This window comes from Notothenia rossii (genome assembly GCF_949606895.1).
Source record: "Notothenia rossii genome assembly, chromosome: 2".
In the NCBI taxonomy this organism is placed as follows: Eukaryota; Metazoa; Chordata; class Actinopteri; order Perciformes; family Nototheniidae; genus Notothenia; species Notothenia rossii.
The window spans coordinates 65,313,904-65,332,518 of NC_136904.1; the positions used below are offsets into that span (position 1 = coordinate 65,313,904).

An 18,615-nucleotide genomic window follows, 5' to 3' on the forward strand; every position below is an offset into this window, starting at 1 on the left:
ACCATTGTTGTTCTCTACTGTCCACCAGGCGCCTTGGGGGACTTCTTGGAGGAATTAGATAATCTCCTCTCACAAATCCCTGAAACTGGCCCTCCCGCTGTACTTCTCGGAGACTTCAACCTCCAGACAGGGAAGATAGACGAACTAACATCTCTTTTAACCGCCTTTGCTTTCTCACTGTCTCCATCCCCACCAACTCGTAAAGCTGGCAATGTCCTTGATCTCATATTCTCAAGGAACTGCACTAATTCTAACCTCACTGTAAACCCGCTTCCACTGTTCGAAATGGGGGGGAGCCAGGACGAGCTTGGCTCCCCCGAAGAGGGAGGGAGCTCCCCTGAAGGCGGACTTTGAGATAAATAGGGGGAGCCCAAAATAATCGTGCATATTTGTGTCCCACAGATTAGAAATGTTGAGTTTCTGTAAATAAAAGTTCTTGAAATAAATAATTGTCATTGTTCATTACAGTTTCTGAATATTTGTTTTATATTTGTGAATATTTCTGGGTGTTGCCATCTGTACGTGGCGGCGCTGCATTCTTTACGCTAATTACGTTGCTATGGTTACGGCATGCGATGCTGGAGCGGTATTTGATATTTTCATACTGATATTTTTTTTTAACTCTGGCTTTGTAATAAAAAATATAGGGCGAAACGAAAACAGCCAAGCCTCGCAGCTTTTGGATTCACAAGCAAGCCTCGCAGCTTTTGGATTCACAAGCAAAGAAGCGAAGGAGTCTAAAAATGACAACGTGAACGGAACAACTTTTAGTTGGCCGACTGTAAGCGGCGTTAGGGTCGAGTTTGACAGCTCCACAACGAGGGAGAGGCCTGCCGATGCGGAGCCTGAAGAGGCTTCAACAACGGCCACAGCTGCCCATGACCTGCCTTTTAACTGGACACAGAACATATGGAGTGAGTGGAATGAAAGGTATCCATGGCTTTTAAAAAAAAAAAAAAAAAAATGTGGATGTCAGATTTGCAAAGAGGCAAATAGTATATTGATCTCCCTGCCGCTCGCAAACAAATACACCTTTGTGCACCTTTCACAAGAATGGATTCAGGGAAAAAAATCAGTTGTGATCAACAGAATAACCTGCGGAAAAAGATTTATGAGCACCATAAGAGCCAGGCACACGAAAAAGCGATCGAGATTTCGGAGATGAGAAAAAAAGATGTAGAAGGTAGGCCTATTGGCAATCAATATTGATCTAATGCAGGAAACATATACATCTTTCAGGTCTGCCTATACAGATGTAGCGATTCATTTCAGACAGTTTGAAACGCGAGGGCCGTGATTGGTACGTGATCTGCCCTCGCTCAAGGGAAAACCTCCAGCTTGACTTGAGACCGCCCCCGTGATAGATAAATGTAATTATAATGAAGCCAGCTGCAATGGATCATTGATCCACCAGGGGGTGCAGTGGGGTTCCACACTGGAGCTCATGTGAAATAAAGTGAGATACAGTATGCTGGATGTACAGCGGAACTTTGTTAAGATCCATATGTCACGGATATCATACTACTGTGCTAAATAAGAGACATGTAATCATTTACAAAACATCACCAAGTTGTTATTTAACAAAATAATTTTGTTATTCGAAAAAAACGAACGGGAGGAAATGCAGCCCGGCTCTCGATTTGTAATCCTAATTTAATCATCATCTTCACCACGATCATTTATGTTTATGTTCGCCGAATTGACATGATATCACTGACACATATGAATATACTGTATTCAACCTCATTAAAACGTTATTAACGTGCCTAAACTCAGTAATTCACCAAAAATATGTATATTTTAATGGAGCTTCGTCGGTCGATCAGGATCCCAAAGTGTAGCGGAGGGATCCTCATCTGGATGAAGGGTGTTATTTTCTCCATAAGGAACAAGTCGCTGCAAATTATCCCACTTATTACACGGCCACATTCTCAACAAAGTAACGACATGACTCCCAATATTAATTGAAATGCTTTTATGGATTTAGAAAATGTTTTTATTGATTTAAAAAATAGTTGTATGTATTGATTTAAATTGACATGCATCCGCTAAGAAAAATAGTCCGTTGTTACAGTTTTTTAAACAGTCTGAATGAAACGGCAGCTCTCAGCTGTGTATTTACACAACTAATGGCCCATCAACCACAGCTCTCTCCCCCCTTCCCCCCCTGATCTTTCTTCTCCAGCAGCTAAATTAACAGTAGGTTACTCTGAGTGACCATAGACTGTATGTGACAAGTTTACAGTTAGTGACGTAACAACACCATAAAAGCTGGTGGGTTGAAAGCAATACGGGAGGTAAAAATAACTAGAATAATTGTGACTTATTTATTGTGGCTTTTATGTTTTTAGGTATAAAATGTTATGTAATTCAGGCTTATAGTTCACCCTTCTCTAAAAGCCTTCAACAATGACAATATTCATTGTAATTTAATAAATCCTTCCAACACACATTGTACAAAATAGCCTACTGTAAGTTAATAAATCATTTCAATATGTACATCTTCTGATGTAACAACAATAACATTATAAATAGTAACATAGCTGAACATGGTATTGCACATTTAGCTTTGAGTGTTACTGACCTGAGATGTTTTTATTACATGAGTTAAGGTGACTGAGGCTTTTTAACATACAGGGATGCAAACTCATCAGGTATGAAAAAGGTGACAAGGATCCGAGCCCCCGGCTCCCCCACCCCACGGAATGACAGAGGATTTTAGCAGTCAGAACAACTAAAGCAGCAGTGTTAATAATAACAGAAACGCCAAAGAGTCACATCTAATAGAAATATATAAAAGCATTTATTTTAAATTGTGTAGCAGTCAGTTTATAATTTTGGCAGCACTGTTTGAAAATGTATTTTCGTGCCTCTGTGCAAGGCTTAAGTCTTTTTATCTTTATAGCCACATGGTGTAAAGTAACTAAGTTCATAAACTCAACAAGTACTATGCTTGGGCACAATTTTGAGATACTTGTACTTTATTTAAGTATTTCAATGTTTTGCTACTTTGTTCTTCTACTCCACTACAGTTCAGAGGTACATGGTGTACTTTGACTCCACTACATGTATTTAATACCTTTAGTTACTTCACAGATCTGGATTAATTAAGTGAAATATAATCAAGTGTTAAATAAGACTTTAGTTCCACCTGGAGTAAATCCACAAGCTACCCTGCAGTATACAACGTCATTCAAACTAGCTGCACCTTTACCAGCTTTGAGAACACTTTCATGATCAATCATTATAAAACATATCATATATATTATTCTGAAATGGACCAATCTGTACAATGACTACTTTTACTGTCGCTACTTTCACTATATTTTGATGAGAATACTTTTCTACTTTTACTTGAGGAACATTTTGAATGCAGGACTTTTACTGTAACAGAGTATTCCTACACTCTGGGACTATTACTTTTACTCAATTACAAGATCTGAGTACTTCTACTTTTACTCAAGTACAAGACCTGAGTACTTCTACTTTTACTCAAGTACAAGATCTGTGTGCTTCTACTTTTACTCAAGTACAAGACCTGAGTGCTTCTACTTTTACTCAAGTACAAGATTTGAGTACTTCTACTTTTACTCTAGTACAAGATCTGTGTGCTTCTACTTTTACTCAAGTACAATATTTGAATACCTCTACTTTTACTCTAGTACAAGATCTGTGTGCTTCTACTTTTACTCAAGTACAAGACCTGAATACTTCTACTTTTACTCAAGTACAAGATCTGAGTACTTCTACTTTTACTCAAATACAATATATATATACTTATACCACCTCTGTTTATAGCCTATGAAAAAAACTATTAGAAATAGAAGGCTAAAGCTAACGTTAGCAGATAGTGACAATGTATGCTAGCTAGCTAGCTCAACGATTCCTTAAATAATATTGCCACAGAAAAACTTTTCAGTTCACATTACGCTCTGCCGCTCCGACAGGGAGCTCTGCTCTGAACACCTGAACGGCCCGTTCTAACAGCTGTTCACCAGCGGTCCAGTCTGTGCCACAGTGACTCCGGACGCACAGTTAATATTAACGAACGCACCCGTAGGTAATATAGCTGCTGAAGCTAGACCATCATCTCGGAGCAGCAGAGCCTTATTATACATCCATGAGCAGAGCCGACAGGCAGGAAGACTCGAGCACACAGCTCGTACTTCATTATAATATATAAAAAAAGAACACCATGCGTGTCATGATGGCACATAACAACTCACGGCCGCAGATTACTCCGGGTCCCAGCCCCCCCCATACCCCAAAAATATTTGTATTGCAGATCTACATGAATCACACAAACAACTTATTTTGGATTCAAAACGGTGAATTTCGACGAAAGGTGACACGTTTGCATCACTGAACATAGACAGAGCACAACTGAAACATAACATCTGAGATGTAACAACATAATACACTTGTGGGGATGCTTGGGATGTGAGGAGTGAGGGACACGGCTTAGAACGGGCGTGTCGCCTGGCAGGACAGGAGAGTGTGTGCACCAGTCTGCCTTGATCTATGAATTCATGTCCGTGACACTCACTGCTGCCAACAGCTGTTTTATAGAAGGAAATTCCTTCACTTCATGAAAGTGTTTTAACCACACACACCTCTACACACACATGACGGGTGTTATTTTCCCCATAAGGAACAAGTCGCTGCAAATTATCCCGCTTATTACACGGCCACATTCTCAACAAAGTAACGACATGACTCCCAATATTAATTTAAATGCTTTTATGGATTTAGAAAATGTTTTTATTGATTTAAAAAATAGTTGTATGTATTGATTTAAAAAATAGTTGTATGTATTGATTTAAAAAATAATTGTATGTATTGATTTAAATTGACATGCATCCGCTAAGAAAAATAGTCCGTTGTTACAGTTTTTTAAACAGTCTGAATGAAACGGCAGCTCTCAGCTGTGTATTTACACAACTAATGGCCCATCAACCACAGCTCTCTCCCCCCCTCCCCCCTTGATCTTTCTTCTCCAGCAGCTAAATTAACGGTAGGTTACTCTGAGTGACAAGCTTACAGTTAGACACAACACTGTAATTGCAAGTGACCCTCAGTTAGTTGACTTTTATGTTCAACTGCTAAATTCATTACTGATAAAAAAGGGCTTCTACTGTACCTAATTACCTTAACACTAGAACCGCCAGAGGTTTTTGTATAGGCCTACCTAAACCCGTCAAATCCCGCTATTAGAATGCAATTTTTAACAACATAGGGTGCAACATAACACACTTTCAGGAAAAGTCACGGACTGGGAGACTTTAATATTTTATTGAAAAAAAGTTACATTGCACACACACAACACACATCACACAAATTGACCCGATTGGCGATTCTAGTGTTAAATAAACTCACTAATTAATGAAATCAGTTCAATACTCATTATTCTTATTCTTATCATTCTTTATGAGCGCAGAAATAGTCTTAAAATCAGATCTGTTTTTTAAATGAAATCTGACGGCAGGCAGTTAGCTCTGATCAACTATGATAAATGCGCCGCACCTAATCGCTGGCCATTCAGCCACAGACACTGTTCGAAATGGGGGGGAGCTAGGGGGAGCTTGGCTCCCCCGAAGAGGGAGGGAGCTCCCCTGATGGCTGACTTTGAGATAAATAGGGGGAGCCCAAAACAATCGTGCATTTTTGTGTCACACAGATTAGAAATGTTGAGTTTCTGTAAATAACAGTTCTTGAAATAAATAATAGTTATTGTTCATTACAGTTTCTGAATATTTGTTTTATATTTGTGAATATGTCTGGGTGTTGCCATCTGTACGTGGCGGCGCTGCATTCTTACTTACGTTGCTATGGTTATGGCGGTGATGCCGGCGCGGTATTTGAAATGTTCATATTGATATTTTTTTAACTCTGGCTGTGTAATAAAAAAATATGGCAAAACTAAAACAGCCAAGCGTCACAGCTTTTGGATTCACAAGCAAAGAAGCGAATGAGTCTAAAAATGACAACGTGAACGGAAAACAACTTTTAGTTGGCCGGCTGTAAGCGGCGTTAGGGCCGAGCTTGACAGCTCCACACCGAGGGAGAGGCCTGCCGATGCGGAGCCTGAAGAGGCTTCAACAACGGCCACATCCGCCGGCATAGTGACACCGTCTGTATTAGTAGAAGAGTATTTTTATAGCAATTGATCGCATCCGCGCTGCTGCGCCAGTCAACAGAGCGTGCGTGTGACATATTTAGTAGCAGGATGTGCTCTGAAAAATAGGGCTCCCCGAAAGCAAATGGGTAATTCGAAAACTGACAGAGCTCCCTCTATACAAATCAAACTGTAGACGGTGTGAAAGCACCTATTGTTTTAAATAATGGTCGGAATGTGACCTGTGAGGCTTCTGAATTACCGTGGGACAGCACATTCTAAACTAAAATGTTCAATCAATAAAGTAACATCTTATCTTATCTTAATAATATCTTCATATTAATAATAATAATAAATAATACAGTATGTGTCCGAAAGGGAGCAGGAGGAAGCAAACACAAAAATATACTGCATATTAAAGCAAACGATTGTAAAGGTTAAAGTATGAGCATAACAAATAAAGAAGTGTAACGTAAACATTTACATTATGATTATTTAATATATAAAGACTATATATTATTGAATTACAAGATTAGATATACTTTAGTTGATCTAAAATATTGATGTGTTCAAATGCTCTTCAAAACACAACTGAAAGTCCATGAAACTTGTCTTTCTTTATTTGTGAATGAAGCGCCATCTCCTGGTTAAAACCTGAAATTGAAAATCTGGCAACACCCTCTTGGAAAATAGTGGGAGGGCTTAACATTCCTCTATACTGGTATTTGGCAGGTAGTAGACAGGAAGCTGTAAGCTGGAGTCCGAAATTCAGTGCTACATCTGCATGATTGCCAAATAAATAAATAAATAGGGCTCCCCCGAAAGCAAATGGGTAATTTGAACACTTCCCGCTTCACACATCCGATCACTTCTTCATTTCATTCTCTCTACCCCTTTCCAAACATAACAAACTCATCTCTTCTAATTATGCACCTGTCCGCCGCAACCTTTGTTCCCTCTCCCCCTCTACCTTTGCCTCATCGGTGCTCTCAGCCCTCCCTTCCTCTGACTCGTTCCAACTCCGGCCTCCAAACTCTGCTGCAGAAACCCTCCTCTCTACTCTCTCATCCTCTCTGGACTCTCTCTGTCCTCTCACATCTCGGCAGGCTCGTCAGTCCCCTCCTGCTCCCTGGCTAAATGACGCACTGCGTGCTAATAGAACCATCCTTCGGGCAGCAGAGCGGAAACGGTGGAAATCCAAACACCATGACGGCCTCCTAATCTATCAGGCTCTCCTCTCCTCTTTCTCTGCTTCCATCTCTCAGGCAAAAAGCACTTTCTTTCAAGATAAGATCCAATCTTCCTATTCCAATCCCAAAAAACTATTTTCCATCTTCTCCACCCTCTTGGACCCCCCCAAAGCCCCTCCCCCCTCCTCCCTTCTGTCAAGCGACTTTGTTAACCATTTTGAAAAAAAGGTTGATGATATTCGCTCTTATTTTTCTGACTCACCTTTACTCACCGCTGGGTCACCAGACCCTCCCTTCATCCACACACTGACCTCCTTCTCCCCTCTCTCTCCAAGTGAAGTTCGTACCCTCGTTACCTCTGCCCGTCCTACCACCTGTCCTCTGGACCCTATCCCTTCAAACCTCCTTCAAACTATCGCTCCTGATATTCTACCGTTTCTCACCCATTTAATCAACACTTCTCTAACTTCTGGTCACTTTCCAAACAGTCTCAAGGATGCAAGAGTAAACCCTCTCCTCAAGAAACCCACTCTCAACCCGTCTGATGTTATAAACTACAGGCCTGTCTCTCTCCTCCCGTTCCTGTCTAAAACACTTGAACGCGGTCTTTACAACTCTCCTGTTATCTCCATCAGAACAACCTTCTGGATCCGCACCGGTCTGGTTTCAAGGCAGGTCACTCAACAGAAACTGCCCTCCTTGCTGTCACTGAGGAACTGCACACGGCTAACACAGCCTCCCCTCTCCTCTGTCATCATCCTTTTGGACCTGTCTGCTGCATTCAATACGGTGAATAATCAGATCCTCCTTCGCACTCTCCAAGAACTTGGAGTTTCAGGCTCTGCACTTTCCCTCCTCACCTCATACCTCAAAGACCACACCTACAGGGTTACTAGGAGAGGGTCGGAGTCCGACCCTTGTCAATTAACTACAGGGGTCCCTCAGGGCTCTGTTCTTGGTCCCCTCCTCTTCTCCTTGTCCACAAACTCGCTCGGATCAGTCATTAGCCCGCATGGTTTGTCATACCACTGCTACGCTGACGACAGCCAATTCATTCTGTCCGTTCCCCGCTCAGAGACCCAGGTCGTCGCACGCATCTCTGCTTGTCTAGCTGACATCTCTCAGTGGATGTCTGCTCACCACCTCAAGCTCAACCTTGACAAGACTGAACTGCTTTTCCTTCCGGGAAAAGATTGTCCCACTCTTGACCTAACAATCAACATCGGCACCTCTATTGTTTCCCCGACTCAGAATGCAAGGAATCTGGGTGTGATCCTAGATAACAAACTGTCCTTCACTGCTACAACCCGCTGCAGCAGATACCCTCTTTACAACATCAGGAGAATACGTCCCCAGTTGACCCAGAAAGCGACGCAGGTTCTGGTCCAGATTCTTGTCATCTCACGCCTAGACTACTGCAACTCCCTCCTGGCTGGTCTACCTGCATGTGCCATCCGACCTCTGCAGCTCATCCAGAATGCAGCGGCTCGTCTGGTCTTCAACCTTCCTAAATTCTCCCACACCACGCCGCTCCTCCGCTCCCTTCACTGGCTTCCAGTATCTGCTAGAATCGACTTCAAGACAATGGTACTTGCGTATCATGCTGCGAATGGATCTGGCCCTTCCTACATCCAGGACATGGTTAAACCGTACACCATCAGCAAAAACACGTGGGTTTGCTATCCTGGCTCCAAAATGGTGGAATGAGCTCCCCATTGACATCAGGACAGCAGATAGCTTACACATCTTCCGGCGCAGACTGAAAACTCATCTCTTTCGACTCCACTTCGAGCGATAGAACTATTAACAAAGCACTTATATACTAATAAAGGACTGGCTAATCTAAAGCCAGTTGAGTAGCACTTGAAATGTTTTAGCTCTATGAAACCTGATGTATTTATATGATTCTGTTTTCTTCAAGTTTTTATTTTGTCGGTCGAACGCACTTATTGTAAGTCACTTTGGATAAAAGCGTCAGCTAAATTCAATGTAATGTAATGGTTCTGAGCCGGGGAACAATGAGTAAGCCCGCCCCCGATGATCTCAGAGCCAGCGTTTCCACAAGGGGGGCGTCTTGCCGTCATTTGACGCCCTTATTCAGCTCGGGACCCCCTGAACGCGAGCCGAGGATGTCCAAAAATATTAATAATTCGAGAGAAGATCGAGAGTTTTTATCGCTTGAAATGATGAAAAGGAAAAAAGTAGAAGGACATCCCTCTCTTGGAGGGGCAAAAGCGTCTGGTGGGATTCTTTTTGGAGTATTGAAGATCGTTTCCCTAACATCTACAGGACAACACGGAGCGTACGCGATGAGTGGGGGGGTTTTAGTGGAGCACGCGCATGAGCTGCAGGCGCCGGAGCCTCGCAGCGGCAAAACTGAGGCTCCGTGGTAAACTGTGGTAACATGAAGAGCCGTTTGGGAGCCAAAACAGTAAGAGAGAAAATTCAAAACACCCCCCCCCCCCCCCCCCCCTCTCAGGGTGGACGCCCTCTCAGCCCTGGTCTGATGGAAACACTGCTCAGAGCTCTGTGTGGCTCATAACAGAGCAGCATGTCGGACATTGGGGTCCCAAACCATTTAATGCTTTATAAGTTAGTAATATACACTGAACAAAAATATAAATGCAACACTTTTGTTTTCGCTCCCATTTTTCATGAGATGAACTGAAAGATCTAAAACATTTTCTATATACACAAAATAACCATTTCTCTCAAATATTGTTCACAAATCTGAAAAAATCTGTGATAGTGAGCACTTCTCCTTTGCCGAGATAATCCATCCCACCTCACAGGTGTGGCATATCAAGATGCTGATTAGACAGCATGATTGATGATGACAGCAGGTGTGCCTTCGGCTGGCCACAATAAAAGGCCACTCTGAAACGTGCAGTTTTGTTTTATTGGGGGGGTCTGGGGGGGTCCGAAAACCCTATGGTTAAACCCTAACCCTAACCCTAACCCTAACATGTCACCCATCTCTTTCGCATAGAGTTGATCAGGTTGTTGATTGTGGCCTGTGGAATGTTGGTCCACTCCTCTTCAATGGCTGTGCGAAGTTGCTGTATATTGGTAGGAACTGGAACACGCTGTCGTATACGCCGATCCAGAGCATCCCAAACATGCTCAATGGGTGACATGTTAGGGTTAGCGTTAGGGTTAGGGTTTAACCCTAGGGTTTTCGGACCCCCCCAGACCCCCCCAATAAAGCAAAACTGCACGTTTCAGAGTGGCCTTTTATTGTGGTCAGCCTAAGGCACACCTTTGCAATAATCATGCTGTCTAATCAGCATCTTGATATGCCACACCTGTGAGGTGGGATGGATTATCTCGGCAAAGGAGGAGTGCTCACTATCACAGATTTTTTCAGATTTGTGAACAATATTTGAGAGAAATTGTTATTTTGTGTATATAGAAAATGTTTTAGATCTTTGAGTTCATCTCATGAAAAATGGGAGCAAAAACAAAAGTGTTGCATTTATATTTTTGTTCAGTGTAATTAAAAAATCGTTTCTGTAAGCTACTGTTAGACAGTGCAGAGACCTGAGTACTGGGGTGATGTGTTCTACTCTTTTTGTTTTGGTCAGGACTCTGGCAGCGGCGTTCTGGATTAGTTGAAGTTTTTTAACCGATTTTTTACAGAGACCTGTAAATACACTATTAGTCATCAAGCCTGCTAAAAACAAATGCGTGAACTAGTCTTTCAAGGTCTTGTTGGGACATGAATGTTCTAAGTCTGGCTATGTTTTTCAGGTGATAGTATGCTGATTTAGTAATTGTATTAATGTGGGATTTTAAATTGAGGTCGGGGTCCATAACTATGCCTAGTTCTCACCTGTTATGATGTATTTAGCAGTAGGGCTAGTTTAGCGCTTACTTCAGCCCGTTCCTCCCTTTTAGCACCAAAGATAATTTTGTCTCTGTTTTGTTTTTGTTTAATTGTAGGAAATTGTTGCTGGTCCGAAGCCACCAGGCTTCATTGTAATGTATAACTGAGTGTCATCCGCATAATTGTGGTACGACATTTTGTTTACTTTTAGGATCTGGGCTAGTGGAAGCATGTATATGCTGAATAGAATTGGACCAAGAATCGACCCTTGGGGAACTCCACAAGTCATTGCTGTTTGATGCGATTTAAAAGAACCAACAGACACAAAGAAGTCCCTGTCCTGCAGATACGATGTTAACCAATTAAGTGCTTTGCCAGATAAACCAACACAGTTTTCTAGTCTGTCCAGTAATATGTTGTGGTCCACTGTCCAGCAGTACCAAAATAGTGATTTAGCCATTGTCTGTGTTTACATATGTTGTTTAAGCTAATGTTAGCTTTTTACTTCTAGCGATTGAAATAACACCTTAAAAAATGATAAAGGTGGGCTTGATACGTGGGGATTCTTTTTTGGAACAAAATGTGTAAGTATCATAAACTCTTGTTTGCCATAGATTTTTATTTCCGGAAAAATTCCATTGACATTTTGACGCTGGAAACAGTGCGATGTGGCCTACAAAAACAAGTCATGCTTAAACCACTCTATTAACCCTCTGGAGTCGGTGGACGCGCCGGAACGTCCAGGTGCGCATCATTTACCTAATTAATCATATATTTTCGATTATAAGGAGTAGAAATATGATTCAGATATCCGCGGAATCGCTGGAAGTGTAGCTTTCCAGTGGTACCTCCTATGAGACTGTAACCAGGGCGCAGAAGCCATTGTGGCCGTTCAAAGCAGCTTGACTCTGCGTTACAAGGGGTGTTTCTCAATCTCGAGTAAAGCTGCTCCAGAGCCACTATTTCAAGCATACTACGTCATCGAGTGCCGTCGAAAGACTGTTCCAATGTCCAGCTTACTTGGAATTCTACCGAGCCCGGCGTGCTTTGTTTGGAGAAATTTCGAGGCTGCACATGTGTAGACCCCGCGGTCTTAAAATCCCCACAATGCTTTGCGCAGGTACCAATTTCCCAAAATCTCTGGCGGAAAATGTAAGGCGGGGCCTCTCATATGACGCACACCTGCACACTTGCTAGCCTGTTCCACTCTTCGTTTTCCGAATGCCAGGAAGTATTCTTGCCTCGCTTCTGAAGCAAGACGCTCGGAAGGCATGTGCTACCAAGCAAGCGTACTCGACATTGAGAAACACCCAGTGTGTAGGATTGGTGGATTCGTGTGTCCGTCAAGGAAAACTCGGCCGGCATCCATGTGTCCCCTGTGTGATGTAATATGACGCTTTTGACGTATGACCTTAAAAAAAAGCCCTTTTTAAGAGCAGAGCTCAAAATTGCTCCTTTCCCTCTGAATTCCTGCCCTTATGTCTCGTAAAACATATCAAATCCTGCATTCACTTTTTTAATTGTAATTTTCAAGCAAGTTTAAGCATAAATGTAGAAAAAATAAAAACCTGCAAGATGCTCTTTAAGGATGCTTTTCAGTTGCATGGGAACGCAGTTTTGTAGGATACAGGGTTGAGATAGGGTTACCAAAATGTGCTGCTCCTTTGATCCCTCATTATAAAGTTAGAACAGAGCATGCAGTGATGAAGCAAAACAAAAACATAATGACCCCAACCAAGCATACATATTTGTAAATATTAGATACTGTGTACATAAAGAAGTCATGGGAATTGATGGAACAGAGTCAATAAATCCCAAGTGACCCACTCTGTTTGGAGCGGCTGTTTTCCCACTGTCACAATAAGACACTCTACATCGTTTAATTCGGCTGACTCACTTGCTCCTTCTGCGACATTTAGTGCTGGCTTGGAGCTCACATTTCGCACAAGATGCTGCACCAATAAGTCTGAGATGAGCATGCAGACATGCAATTGGGCAATTATTTAGCACAATGTGGCATATTAACGCTGTGCTAAAGCATGTCCAACAGTTCAATAAGAAGCTTGCAAATGGATACACCTCACACAAATCATATTTGTGCAGTTTTAACATGAAAATGGAAAATATACCCCCTACACACATTACTTCCTACCTTCTATTTTCTCTGAAGAACCAGTGTGTCATCCTGATTGGCCTTCGGTGGAGTATGTAGTGACCTTGGCCAAAGCTGCCCAGGCTCCTGCCCACCACCACCCACCTCCTTGCTACAGTAATATCCAATGTCCCACCCCCTCCATACCAGCAGTGTAATCAGAGAGCTCTGAATGGCTCGCCCTTTGAATGTGTGAAGGGGACGCTGACATACATTACATTAGTGGCAGACATTGATAGTGTTGTGGTATGGGGGGGGGGGGGGGGGGGGTGCCAGCTGAGATATACAAACAGACACAAAAAAGGAAAACAAAACCACTGGTGAATGACAGAACCACAATATAAATGGTGATGGTGTCCCAGGACAGACCCCTTTAAAATAAGAAGTACTGGCCTGAAAGCTGAAGGTCATATGGATGAGAGGGCAGCAGAGTCACCAGCTGATCCTTAATTTCACCCCCCGCTTAACTCAAAATGTGCTGCTGATGATGGAATAGTTATGTAAGTAAAATATAATTTAAATAATGACGGCAAAAAAGAGAAAGTAATAATGAAAGATATCAATGACAAAAACTAAGAACAACAATATTACGCAGACACATTGATTACATAACTGGAGATTGAACCTTTTTTATCAAAAATCATTTCACAAATCCAAAAGTAATTTCATCCAAAAGCTTGTTTTGTCAACCAACAGTCAAACACTGAAAGATATTCAGAGTAGGGATCTAACGATATATCGAATATCGCGATATCGCGGTAAATAGATGTCTCAATACTGTCGTGAGACTGACAAAATATACCGCGATTAAAAAAATTAAAAAAATTAAAAGAAAAAATTATAATTAAAAAAAAAAAAAAACTTTATTTAACCAGATGGTCCCATTGAGATCATCGATCTCTTTTTCAAGAGAGACCTGTCCAACATGGCAACAATTAGGTTACAACATGAACATAAAACAACAGATAACACAAAAGGACATCGTATTTACAGGGCTACATGTACATACCTAGAGACATTGACAAGTACCGACAGTATATTTATATCTCGCCCTGTCAATAAGCCTCACCTTCTTGGCAAAAACTGTATTGTTTTTGAAGTGGTGGAAAGACAATGCACAGTTTGACCCACTGGTGTCACCCATGGCCAAAGCATATCTCTCTGTCCCAGCAACATCAGTACCAAGCAAGAGAGTTTCTTCCACAGCACGGGATATTGTAAACGCCCAAACATCCCAGCTTCTACCTGGAAATGTGGACATGCTCATATTCCTAAAAGATAACCTTGATGATGCTGAGTGAGTGAGTTAGTGAGTTAGAGTTGAGTTACTTGAAAAACTAAAGTGGAACTTGATTTATTCTATTGCAGGGTCTGATTATTATATTGTTGACATTTAAAAATACTACTATCCTACTAAAATACTGTACAAATCAGACGTATTATTTAAATTAAAAACATTAAAAAAAAGATTCACATTCTTTTCCTTTATTTTTCAATATCGCGATAAATAGCGTACCATGGACTTTTTATCGCAATATTATCGTACCGTGAGTTTTTGGTAACGTTACATCCCTAATTCAGAGTATTATTAAATTAAACAAATAGAAGCAGCAATTGGCGTGTAAATAGCAAGTGATTAACCTATTTGGATTCCTAAAGCTTTTAGTCTACCTTACCATCATCCAAGGGTAGTTTTCACTATAAGTACAAAATATTTTTTTGACGGACACTATAATTTACAGTTTTTTACTATGTTCAATCTGAATTTTATTTAAAATAAAAAACATCTATATTGATTCTGACTCTTCTACATCCAACTGACAGGTTTATCATTACTTTGAGAACAAATATTATTAATGTAACCCTTTTAGAAGGGAAGATATAGTCATTCGTTCTGGGAATGTCATTTTCGAGCCTGAGACCTGAAAAACAGGCTCAGGGTTGAACAGGTTAACAGGTGAGAACTAGTTAGAAGCCTAAACCTGAAGATATTGGTCATTTTCCAAGCAAAAGTTATTAAATGGTCATTAAATAAAAATGGTTACAGATTTATTTCTATTCATCTCACAACAAAACCATTCCTTTCAATGAACACTAGTTTTTTCAAGCCATCAATATGGTATGCAATATATATTAAGAAAACATGTTCACATGACTATCTACAGAAATATAACATCAATAAGTTGCAGTTCTGCTCTAATACATTTTATTAGAAGCCTGCCAGCCAATTTGGACAGAAAGCTCAAAAAGAGTCGGAGAAACTGAGAAAGTGTGAGAAAAGAGGAAGGTGAACTTTTAATTGGCACAAACCAAAAGAGTGCTGATTTTAAGATGAACAGTTGGACGACACAGTTGTGCAAATATTGTAAATACTGATTATTGATGAACATACCTCATCCTTTATGATTTGGGGTTCATAGTGACTCTAATAATAATAAAATACTTATTTTTGCAGTCAGTCCCCCTCAGTTTTTTGTCATGGCTTCAGGGCCAGGACTTGAAACTTAGGTTCCAAATGTATTGGAGTTAGGTTCATAACGCAGGTGCTTTACAGTAGGTACCTGACATTATCGCTGATTTATTATGACACTGTAGAAACCAGAATGATCAACTTTGATTAAAAACTGGACAAGAATGACTCTTGGCTTCAGTGCGGAGACATCTTGCAGAGTTTCACAGTACATGATGGCAAACGTGGAGAGGACTTCACACATTACAGTGCAGAGGGAGAGTGTAAGATCACAAGTCACTGCATACCACAGTTAACCTGTCAAACCACACGTATCACTCTGTAGCACCCTCACACAGTACTTCATGTAGCCTTGCATATCTGCACAACAGGCAGCACTGCAAAAAATACACTATCTCTGCAAACACATTCAGAAAGTCTTATCAGAGGCCACCTGCATATACCTCATTCTCAGGTCTTTGCACGATAACAACCACTCCCCCACGCCAAGCCAGATGCCCAGATCCAGCGATTTCAGACGCAGCTTCAGTATTACTTCATGTATGGATCTATATTTAGAGACAAGTGGGTAGAAAACTCAGAGACACTGTGTCTCATAGTTCTACAGAAGCTTCAAATACAACACTGTGATGTGGAAGACAGTTGCAACAGTGGGATAAGCTGCAAGGCTTAAGCTAATGTACATTATGTTCAAATCACAGGAAAGGCTGACATTACAAGTAAAATATTGTAGGGATAATTCACCCTTACTAAAGAGGTCACCTTTGCCCAGACTTTAAGACACCCTATCATAAAAAAAGGTCTCCATGGAAGCAGTTTTTCAGATTCTAGCAGTAATAGGGGCACTTATTCTGGCAGGATATGCAACACCTTGGTCCAGAATAAAATATCTCAACAGTAATGGAAATAAATAAAATGTCTGTTGACATGAAATATAACTTTGAAATATTTACAAAATGCACATTTAATGCGTTAAAATAACTAACTAATATATAATGTGTCACATTTTAAAAAGTAATTTGACCATCACTGATCAATGAGATCAAAGCCTAGCTAGTATAAGTATTGTGTTCTTATTTAACTAACTAGTAGTGTGTGGGATTACAAATTACTACACAATCCCAGGATGCTCTGTAACTTTGACATTCCGAGGTCAGTTTGTTCACTGTCCTACAAAGAGTTGAATGGAGGGTTGAGATCAGTTTGTATTTTTTGGATTCATTGGAGAACAGTTGCAGGACAAGTTAGCTTGATGCGGGAGCTGAGGAAAAAAAGGATGAGAAAGGGACTTCTGCAAATAGTAAAGTTGTCCAGCGTACATAGTATGTGTTCTTGGCAGGCAATAATAAGTACTGTAATTAGTAATAGTTTTCAAGTAGCAGTATGTTAGCATGGTTAGTCTGTGTTTATTAGCATGCTGACATTAGCATGTAGCTCCAAGTAGTGCTGCTACCATAACTGGAGACTCATAATCTTGTTTTAAAGGACACATTGAACAAATAAATCAACCTTTTGGTATTAAGTTGGAGGCAGAAATCGTATACACGACTCAGGAATAATTAAAACCAAAACTTTTGCACATGCACGGTGAAATACCAATTAAGTTTCGCAATAACATGTATTTGTTTATATGTAAATATGGTGACCTGATCCTTTAATCACTTGGCACCAATCATAAGGTTTCAGTCATGTACAATTAGCAAGATTATTATTATATGTTACATGAAAAACAGATAAGTCTTTTAAAATATTTTCTTTCTGGTCATTTATGATGATGACCCTACTGGAGAACAGTCTGTAGTTTACACAGCTGCTATCCCACTCTCCACTTCTTCTTCTTGCCCAGACATAAGTGGTGCACTAATCAATACTTGCACTCAATTCTGAAACTCCATATTTATAAAACAGTGACGCTCAAATGTGTCAGGTTACCACAGGCACTCGGTTTCCACAAGAACTACACAGCCAGCTGCTCTGTACCATCATTTGAAAAAAATTAAAACCTGTGACGCACCATTAGTTTACGCTCGATATTTGCTGAGTCATTACTACAGTATGTGACCTTATCCACCTCCAGATTCAGTTTGAACTTGAATCTCAGACTATCACACTGATTACAGATAACATATATTGTTTCATGCTTAATTAGGTTATTAAGAATAAGCCAATGCACTTTATAGTACCTATACTGCTGCACAACAAGGACCAGACTACAACCAGTAAGCCACCGCCTCCACAGCCCTGCTGCTCTGACTGTGCACAAAAAAGACGTCAAAGCATTGCCGTGCACCTAAAGACAACGTCATACCTGCAAGGACACACTCTCTAGCATCGATTCACCATGGTGCATATCTCAGTCTGTGCAAAAAAATACTAATTGACTGCGCTTCTGCACGTGTCTTTGTTGCATTGCAATTACGCAGACAGCGACTCAGCATCATGCGTAGTTGCCCATTAAAGTCAATGCATTTGCTACCTAGCGTACGCCTTACCTGCGATTTCAGAGAGCAGACCAGCGGTAGGAAAACTGGAAGCAAGAGATGCTGCGACTAAAATTCATAACAGCAGCAATCCTGGTCCATGATGTAGTGGAGAGCATGCAGTCTGTGGTGGAGAGATACGCTGCGCACTGTGATGCCTCTGCAAGGGATGCTCAACAGGACCACGTGACTCTGGAGGACAACCTGCCAATCTGAAGTCACTGATGGAGGGACAACAATAACATGCTGCCTCAACAGTGTGTTCTGTCTAAGGGGGGGGGGGGGGGGTAGGTAAGAGGGAAGTAGTTGTATAAGCTGTTGTAGGGGAAGCAGTAGTATGGTAGTAGTATTTGCTTAAACAGCCTCAGGGATGGAGTAAATG

The 18,615-nt window shown here is 41.1% G+C and overlaps 1 long non-coding RNA gene across 1 annotated transcript in view; it reads right to left on the bottom strand.

The window, feature by feature from the left end:
• LOC307030431 overlaps window positions 1-18,399 on the bottom strand; it is a 38,154-nt gene extending 19,755 nt beyond the window's left edge. Inside the window, exon 1 of the long non-coding RNA XR_013805662.1 lies at window positions 18,246-18,399. This is a non-coding gene — a long non-coding RNA (uncharacterized lncRNA). The remainder of the gene's footprint in view (window positions 1-18,245) is intronic.
• Window positions 18,400-18,615: the final 216 nt, after the last annotated feature.